Source organism: Rhinatrema bivittatum, chromosome 9 (assembly GCF_901001135.1).
Source record: "Rhinatrema bivittatum chromosome 9, aRhiBiv1.1, whole genome shotgun sequence".
Taxonomy (NCBI): Eukaryota; Metazoa; Chordata; class Amphibia; order Gymnophiona; family Rhinatrematidae; genus Rhinatrema; species Rhinatrema bivittatum.
Window position 1 is genome coordinate 240101159 of NC_042623.1, and position 10343 is coordinate 240111501.

Consider the following 10343-nt stretch of genomic DNA (forward strand, 5'->3'; position numbering starts at 1 on the left):
ATGTCGCTGAGACCATGCTCACCGACGGTGAGGCCCACGGGGCTCCTCCCTATGGACAGAGGCATCTCTCACCTCGGCCCATGGTTCACAAATTCATCAAAACCATAACACATTGAGCCTCAAAAGGCTCAATGACATCACAATATCCTCTGTTTTCCTTGAGATTTCAACAGAACTGGAGAAAGGATTTATTGCATGTGTGAGTGAAGGGATCGGAGGAGGTGTGGGGTGTTTGTGTGCTTGAGCGAGTGAAAGAATGGACAGGCTAGTGTGTGTGGGGGGGGGGGGGGGGAGGGTAGGTGTTGGGAGAAAATAACTTTACTTTTATAAAGTAAAAAAGACATTAGCTTTATTTAATATCGAAATATGCCAAACAATTGCTGCATAATTTCCAAAACTCCTGCTACAATATCTACCTTTGAACTTCCAGAGGAAACTGGGGGTTGTGCCTATAGGAAAGAAGAAAAAAAAAAAGATTCTGAATGTTAGAGGTGTTGAGGGCACATGAAAAGTATGAGGCAAGAGGTCACTAGTAAACGGTGTCACAAAAAGTTTGGACAAATTCCTGGAGGAGAAGTCCATAAACTGCTACTAATCAATATGGAATAGCCACTGCTTGCTGCCCACATTAGTAGCATGGGATCTATTTAATATTTGGGTACTTGCCAGATACTAGTGACTTGGATTGGCCACTGTTGGAGAGAGGATACTGAGCTCAATGGACCCTAAGACTAACCCAGTAAGGCAAATCTTATGTTCTTAAGTACGGCAACTTGCTCTTCACAGGCCTCACACCGAACTATCTTTCTCCACTGCAATCTATTCAAAATTCAGCTGCAAGACTTATCTTCCTTCAATGTCACTATGACCACATAGTCCATCCAGGGCCGGTGCTAGCTTTTTTGCTGCCCTGTGCAAACAATTATTGTGCTCCCCCCCCCCCACACACACACTTTATTCACTCTCTGTCTTGGGCCTGTCAAAAAAAGCCCAGTTCCTTCCAGCAACCCTAAACTTTAAACACTGTCACCCTCTACCCTCCAGATCTTCACCCCCTCCCCTGGAACCCATTGCTGGTGCAAGAGTATTGGATGCTCTAGGCAAATCTTATACCTTTGCACCCCCTCCTCCTGCTCTCGCCACGTACACAATTAAAAATTATGCATTTATAATAGATTTTACATGAAAAAGAATATTCAAAGTACAGTCTTCTGAGATAAAAAAAAATCACAAGTATTTGCAAGCACTTATTTGGTGCCAACCAGAAAACCCTACAAAAAAAAGACACTTGGAACCCATATGGCATTAGGGCTACTGTAATGTTTGTTAGGTGTGGGCTTGACCCTCAGAAAGCCATGAGTAATTTACAATTAAAATATAATAAACCTCCCACACCAAAACAGCACTAACTGTCAGCACTTAAAAATGTAACAACCCTACCTATGAAAAGGCAACACTGCAAATATTATACCAGGCCCTAAAACACCAAATCACCTCATTTTAGAAAACAGAACAAACCAAGCTGTTATAAATTCCTACATGCTAGCAGAATCTCTCATTTCAATCACACATGCAGAAGACAGGCAGACCCTCACCAAATACAGGAAAAAGAAATCATAAAGTATAAATAGAACATGCAGGCCAAAACTGAATAGGAAAACTGCAACAAGTCAGTCTCTATGCAGTGTAACAATGGAAAAACAGAAACTATAACCAATCCTGACATTGAACAATAAAATCAAGAAATATAATATATACATTAGTATAAACATATTAAAAAAAATATATTTCAAAACAGCTGGTGAACCGAAGATCCATTAATTAAAAACTCATAAAAAATTTATTTTAAATTTCTCAAATACCAATAAAATATTTCAGAACAGTAGATACAAATAGCATCCAAAAATTAAAACATTGGTGCCATACTGGCAGTCGATCGCCTTTGCCCTCACTTTGTCACAGGGAGCGACCGTCACTCCCTGTGACATAGTGAGGGCAAAGGCGATTGGCGCCATTTTGAAACCTCCAGCACCGGCACCGGCAACGAGGGTATGATTGAAGGGATGGCTCCCGGACCCCCAGCTAGACCACCAGGTACATGTAAAAGGTTTTTGGGGGGGGTCGGGAGGGTGGGAGAAGGAAAGGGGTAATTTGTAAAGGGTTGGGGTGGGGTTTTTTTTTATCGGGCCATCAGCGTCATTTTTATCAGTGGTAGCCAAAATGGCGCAGATGGCCCGAGAGCGGGAGATTGCGCCGGGACACCCCCCCCCCCCCCCCACTGGACCACCAGGTAACTTAACATTTTGGGGGGGTTCGGGAGGGTGGGGGAGGGTAAGGAATTGGTTTTAAAGGGTCGGAGTGGGTTTAGGGGTTGTTTTGGTGTGCCGGTTTTCCCGCCCTCCCCCAAATAATTCCCGTGCCCTATTTAACGATACAATACAAATGCCCCTGACGATAAATCGGGGGCATTTGTATTGTATCGTGCACTCTAACGATTTAGAACGATTTTAAAATTATCTGACGATAATTTTAATCGTTCAAAAACGATTCACATCCCTAATGCTCACTGAATATGTAAGTAGAGTTATTAACTTTTGATGCCTTTTTTTTAAAAGCTTGATGCCAGAATATTGTTATTTCATGGATTGATATTAGATTAATGTAGGAGTGCCACGTTTGCACAAATTTTCAAGGAATTATTTTTATTTATTTTTTACAAAAATTTTCTTAATAAAAATATGGACATTACAGTGAGGAAGGTGGTTGGTGAATCATGAGGCTTTGTATACTGGGATAGTAACAGCCTTTATGTTATATGAAACTATCAATATCTTCCATAAAAATTTAATTTAAAATAATTTAGAATAATTTTTCTTGTCATATAAGGCTTCTTGTACAAACTGTAAGAATGTGCAACTAGGAATGTAGATTATACATCACTGAATAGAAGATAGATTACAATTAGGACGAGGCAAATTAGCTGTAATCTGTTTTGAGGTTCAATAAGGTTACTATGTCCCAGGTAAGATTTTGAAAATATTAAGAAATTCTTGTAACAATCTAGGTCAAAGTCCTCCAGTAAGACTCTAAAACTAGGATCAACTGCTTTTACTTCTGTGGCAATATTCACAAAATGGAATTAGTGTCTTATGTTGTAGTATATCAGTACACTTGCATGGACATCTGTCTTAAATGTACAGAATTTGAAATAAACAAGCAGATTGCTCTTAAGGTACACAGACGCCTTATATAGTTTGGATAACTTTTGTCAAGGAAGACAAAGACTAAAGGCTAGATTCCAGAATCTACATAATACTCTGGTGGAAATAGAAAAATGACCTGATAAACATTGGACAGCATGGCCACAATCTTAAGGATGCAAGATACCAAGAGACCTGGCCTGAGATTCTGAAAAGGTCAAGCAGGAAAACTCCACAAGTACCTAAATGCAGGAAGTGACTTCAAACCACTAAGAGGTGGTTCTTACCCCGACCAGTTACATAAGGTCTGAAGGAAGTCTCTGATCGATGCTGAAAAGTATGTGGCAATATAGAAATGTTCTTCCCCATAAGATGAAAATGACATACTGGAAAGAGCTCATATTTTGTGGCTCCACGATCCTGCCTTATGACGCCTTAATGCTTTTAGTGGGCTCCCAATACCTGGACAAAACCAGCCGCACTAGCAAGAGCTTGGAGTTCCCCTCACAAACCTTCACTGTTGGATTGACCTATAGCTGTATGATACAACTTTACAATGGAAAAGTTTACTTTTTTAGCCAAGAAAAAATACTCAGATTATACCATAATTTGGGGGCCTTGCCTGCAGGACACTGGCGAAGATATGGAACAATTATACAACCCCAGAAATTTAGCCAGCTTTAATGTTTAACCACACGCACCTCAGAAAGGGATTGTAGCCTTAGAACCCATTAACAGAAATGTTATATCGAATCAGTATTTAAAAAAAAAAACCACACACACAACTAAGAATACTGTAGGAAAATGAATATGAAAGTACTTATAGCTCTCAGTACTTAATACAGGAAGTGCTCGACTTTAAGATGTTCGAGGTACAGCGATCCAAAGTTATGATATTTTAAAACACCCATAACATTCTATGACATTTGCTTTGACTTTACAATGTGTGTTTCCTGATGGGCTGATGACTGTGAAGCCCAGTGAGGTGGCATCAGTGGGCACTTCTCCTCAGAACAATGTTGGTGGACAAGTGCAAGGTGTTGCATATAGGGAAAAATAACCTTTGCTATAGTTACACAATGTTAGGTTCCATATTAGGAGCTATCACTCAGGAAAAAGATCTAGGCATCATAGTGAATAATACTTTAAAATCGTCGGCTCAGTGTGCTGCAGCAGTCAAAAAAGCAAACAGAATGTTAGGAATTATTAGGAAGGGAATGGTTAATAAAACGGAAAATGTCATAATGCCTCTATATCGCTCCATGGTGCTACTTGTCTCAAATTGGCACTGGCGAATGGATGCAGCCATTTTATAACATATGCATGTATGTGCACGCATGGTATAAAATCGGCTATATGTGCATTCTTGTGCGCACAATTTTACATGGAAAAGCACATGTGCATGCAAATGCCAGCTCTGCCGCATAAGTGGGGGGGATTTTATTACATACGAGCACCGACGCAACAGCCCTTTTTCTCAGTTTGTTTCCAGTTTGCCCAGTTAACCAATCAGACTTCCTAACCCCCTCTATTATGTAGCCTCCCTTTTACCCTTTTAATCTCAACCCTTAAAACCCCTACTGACTTGCCTAGTTTTTTTTTTTATTATTGTAATTCTTACACGCTGACCATAGCAGAAGTAAAGTTATGTAGTAGGGGACCCCAGCATGTGTACATTTCAAGACAACTTCCCGGAACACCCATGCCCCGCCCAGAACACAACCACACTCTGTCCTTTTTAAAATCTTGGTTTGTGCTTGTACTCACACGCTTTTTAAAATCATCGCAGTGTGTGCCAGCCTGAGACATGCCCGTATCTCCTGGCCAGGGGTAGATTGCAGAAAATATCAGCCCGGGGTATTTTTTTTTCAAAACTGGCCCACAGGATACCTGAATCCCTCATAGACTTTCCTTGCAGTGCATACTTCAACAGCTGACCCTTTAGAAAGACATCATGTGACCTGCAGCCTGGCAGAACTGAGCCAAAAATCTGCAAAATAAAATTTTACATTTTTCCTAAATAAGACTTAGAGGACAGCCTTGAGCAGGGATGAGCAAACAGAGCTGTAGTCCTTCTTCCATCGATTCAATTGATTGGGTCCCCCCCATGAGTTTGGTTACATCTTGTATATATAGATAGATATCCTGGTATAGTGTTAAAGTCTCTTGTCAATCAATCCGCTCTTGAACCAGCTGCCAAGTACTGAACCACACTGCCAACCAGTGTCAGGCACACACACACACTTACGCTCCACGTGCTCAGTTATTCAGACATATTTTCAGAGTGAGGAAACTTTATTGGCACATACACACATTCCTTCAGTGTGTGGTGTCTCTCACAAAGACAGACACACTCTCTTGCTCTCAGACACAAAGACACACCTACACACTGGCAGCAAGAAAGAGAGTGTGCATCTTTGTGTCAGAGAGACACACAAACATTCACACAGTCTCTCTCTCAGGCATATACACACTCTGCTGTCGTGGTACTGCTCCTCATGTGCCCCCCCCCCCCCCCCCCGGCACTGCCACATCACTGTGTAAAGCTCTTGCTTGCTGCCAGCCCTTCCCCAGCCTGCAGCAGCCCCTCCCTTTACCCATCCGCAACCCTTCTCCACTCCCCCACTCTTCAGGAGACCCACAGGTTCCACAGCCCGCTGCCCCTCTCAGTCACCTCCCATAAAACCTCATCAGCACTGCCCATGCACTTCCTCCTGACTCACCCCCTTCCTTTCTGTGCCTGTAGCTTATCTAGACTTCTCCACTGCCCCCCACCCCACCAGCATATTCCCACTGACTGGGTACTACACAGTCTGCTGCTTTCATGATTCCCCAGGCTACTACTCTGCACATGGGGAGCAGGAACCAGAAGCAATCCATGCTGTTCCCTGGACTTAAAAAAAACATTAAGCCCTGGCTGAAACTGGGGAGAATCAGTGACCTACAGCAGCACAGCTCCAGGTGGAACTCTGCTTTCCCATGTGGAGCCAGCAAAGCCGGGGATGATGCAAAAGTATTAGGAATCGAAGGCAAGTCTTACAGCCTTGCATTCCTTTCTTCCCCACCACCTTGCCCTCCCCAAACACAATTAAAATGTATGCATTTATAACATATTTTACCTGAAATTCAAAGTACAGTCATCTGAGGTAAAGACATCACTTAAAACAATGTGTGCATTATATTTATGTACATTGCTTTGGTGCCAACCAGAAAACCCTTGCAAAAAACAAAATGACTGTTGGAACCCATATGGTGGAAAGAGGATAACCAATGGGATAGTGCTATACCAGGGTACAAATTATATCGCAATGACAGAGAGGAGCATCTTGGTGGTGGGGTAGCACTTTATGTCCGGGATGGCATAGAATCCAACAGGATAAAGATCCTGCATGAGACTAAATGTACAATCGAATCTTTATGGTTAGAAATCCCTTATGTGTTGGGGAAGAGAATAGTGATAGGAGTATACTACCATCCACCTGGCCAAAATGGTGAGACAAATAATGAAATACTAAGAGAAATTAGGGAAGCTAAATAAATTGGTAGTGCAGTAATAATGGGAGATTTCAAAAGATTCTGTGCCTGTAGCTTATCTAGACTTCTCCACTGCCCCCCACCCCACCAGCATATTCCCACTGACTGGGCACAGATTGCAAAAGATTTTATTAATTATAACAAAGAGAAAAAGAGAAAAAAGAGAACATTTAAATAAAGAAGTAAAAAGACATTTAATGGACCGATGATTACACATGACCCTGTAAGGTTAAAAGTGTGGCTTACTGCCTAAATAACCAAGGGTGTTATGATGGTCCACTGTTCCAGATAAATTCTATGCACATCAAAAAAACTTAAAAAATTATAATTTATGCGACGTTTGTTTTGTGAGACAAGTGTAGTTCGTTGCACTTAATTAACTGTTCTTATATAGATTTCAATTACTCCAATAATGACTGGGTAAGTGAAACATCAGGACATGCTAGAGAGACAAAGTTCCAGGATAGAATAAAAGACAGTTTTATGGAGCAATTTGTTCAGGAACTGACGAGAGAGGGAGAAATTTTAGATCTAATTCTCAGTGAAGCGCAGGATTTGGTGAGAGAGGTAACAGTGGTGGGGCTACTTGGCAATAGCGATCATAATATGATCAATTTGAATTTATGACTGAAAAGGGGACAGTAAGTTAATCAATGGCTCTAGCGCTAAACTTTCAAAAGGGAAACTTTAATAAAAATGAGAAAAATAGAAAAAAACTGAAAAGAGCAGCTACAAAGGTAAAAAGGGTGCAACAGGCATAGACATTGTTAAAAAAAATCCTCTAAATCAAAACCTGTATACTTTGAAAAGCCTCATATGAGTAAGAATCAGTGAGAAGATGGATTATTAAAGAATTTATAGTGTTTCCCAAAAAAACAAGAAAGCCCCTGGAGCAGTTCACAAGAAACGTGATATCATGTTGGGCACATCTATGAGCATAAGGATGGGAAAGTACTTTTTCTTTTTTCTTACTCTTTAGAGAAATTAAAAAATGTTCTAAAAGTAAAATGTTTTGAAAAAAATTGTTCACTTTTGAAGCAATCACTTTCACAGAAAAGGACCGATGATTATAAATGACCCATAAAACGGTGAAAACGCTGAATACAAATTTCAGCAACCATGGGGTGTTATGAAGGTCCTCACATGCACTGCAATAAGGATATAGTGTGAAATATGTGTCAGTTGCAATGAGTTTTGATTTAGAGGATTTATATACTCCAGTTGCGGGTTAGTGGACTTTAAATTTGGTGATTCATTGTTAAAAAATACCATCCTAGAAGCACAGTCCAGATGTATTCCATGCATTAAGAAAGGTGGAAGGAAGGCAAAACAATTACCGGCATGGTTAAAAGGTGAGGTTAAAGAGGCTATTTTATCCAAAAGATCTTCATTCAAAAATTAGAAGTAGGATCCTTCAGAAGAAAATAGGATAAAGCATAAGCATTGGCAAGTTAAATGTAAGACACTGATAAGACAGGCTAAGAGGAAATTTGAAATGGCCCATATTATGAAGGTCATGAAAACGAGCATATGAAATATGCAAGCTCCAAACATCTTAAGTCAGTTTTTTATGTTCTTACATTCCAAATGTTGCAAAACAGGAAAAAGAATATTCTGGAAAGAAGTGATGCACAAATACATGAAACTGAAATTAGAAATACTAGAACTAAACTCAGACAGGCACAGCGTTTGAGGTCAGGCCCTTGTAGTGACGTAAAGGCTGGACAGACAGGCACAGCGTTTGGAGTCAGGCCCTTGTAGTGATGTAAGGGCTGGACAGGCAAGCACATCAGTTGAGGTCAGGCCCTTGTAGTGACATAAGGGCTGGACGGGCAGGCACAGCGTTTGGGGTCAGGCCCTTGTACTGACGTAAGGGCTAGATGGGCAGGCACATCAGTTGAAGACAGGCCCTTGTAGTGATGTAAGGGCTGGATGGACAGGCACAGTGTTTGGGGTCAGGCCTTGTAGTGACTTAAAGGCTGGACAGACAGGCACATCAGTTGGGGTCAGGCCCTTGTAGTGACATAAGGGTTGGATGGAAAGGCACAGCGGTTGAGTTCAGGTACATGTGCTGATATTATCTGGAACATATGAGGCAGTTGGAGCTGCTGCAAGACTTTAAATTGTTTTTATTCATCTTGCCATTCACATGGAAAATTTGGAAACCCAAACAAAGGCATGTTTATTTTCATAAACATTAGCATTTTCATCAACTCCAGTGCCAGCCTTGAGCAATGAGGGCTCATGATATCCCCTGTCATTGAAAATACAGATTCACTGGGCACACTGGTTGGCGGACATGACAGATATCGCTGAGCCACTTTGGCTAGGTGTGGCCAGACAGTGGACTTGTGTGCCCAATATGCCAGCGGATCTGTCTGCATGTCCTCTATGGGCTCTGTGAGATACCATGTCACTGACATTTGTGCTGGTGTCTCCTTTGCTTGGGATGGCTAGAGTCCTTCTTGCCAGCTGCTTTCACTCTAGCCCATTCCAGAACAGATGCTTGCTTATGGGCAACAAAGCTTTGGCGTACTGAAGTGGAGGAGGAAGTACTAGCTGTCGCTGACAGACTGCTGCTCCTGTTTGGGCTTGCACTACTCTCTGAATTGCCCGCTGTTTCCTCCTCTGCTTCATGCCTAATCTGTCTCTGCTTATGGTACTCCTGTTCATGGACGTTTACTAACAGCAGGTCCTTCACAAATGTGAGACAATCGGACTGTAGGGCGAGTTTCCCTTTCACACAGTGATCACAGACGTGGCAAGCATGTATCTGTGGTATTTTGTTAAAGGTCTTAATCTCTCTTGCACCTGCTTCTGTAAAAAGTCCAGACAATGCAGCACCTCTGCTGTCATTCCCTTTTCCTGTTTAAAGCCCTCCAACATTTCCTCCAGAAAATGAACTATAGGGATGATGTCAGCCAAGATGGCACTTCTGGAAGTCAGCTCCTCCGTGGCAGCCTTGAAGGGCTGCAGGATTTTTACCAGCTGACTCATGACTAACCCATCATGATGCCCTAGGGGACTCTGCACATCTATGTCCATTTCCACAGGAAGGTCATGAAGGGGTGTCTGCTGCTCCACTAACCTCTGCAGCATCATATAGGTGGAATTCCACCGGGTGCCAATGTCTTGAATGAGAAGCTTGTGAGGCATCCTCAAATCAGTCTGCTTTTCTCGGAGAACCTGCCCCACCTTCACACTTCTGTGGAAGTGTGCTGCTATGTTCCTGCATTTGTGTATTAACATATGCAGGTATTCATTCTCTTAGTGATTGGACTCCAACCCCAGAGCTGACTTCACTACCAGGTGCAGAGTGTGTGCAAAACATCAGATGTTCTGAAAGTGCCTGTCGGATATTGCCTTTACCATGTTTGCACCATTGTCTGTGACAAAGAACCCTGCTTGAAGATTCCTGTCTCACTGGTGTAGCTGCCAGCCCGCCAGCATCCGTCTGATGCATGCTAGAATATTGGCTGAGGTATGGGCCTCATCCGTCAGGTGGGTGGGCAGTAAAGCCCACCTCCACCCTGATACCTGTTCACTAATTGAGCTGCTGCCTGCCCCTGCTTCTGCCAGGTCCCACGAGTGTACTGTCAGGGAGAGGTA

General features: G+C 42.2%; 1 long non-coding RNA gene across 1 annotated transcript; it reads right to left on the reverse strand.

Annotated features, from left to right (window-relative positions):
- Positions 1-332: 332 nt before the first annotated feature.
- LOC115099069 lies at positions 333-5159 on the reverse strand. The gene is made up of 2 exons (XR_003858678.1): positions 4968-5159; positions 333-449 (listed from the first exon to the last, which is right to left on the reverse strand). It is a non-coding gene; the product is annotated as an uncharacterized LOC115099069 (long non-coding RNA).
- Positions 5160-10343: the final 5184 nt, after the last annotated feature.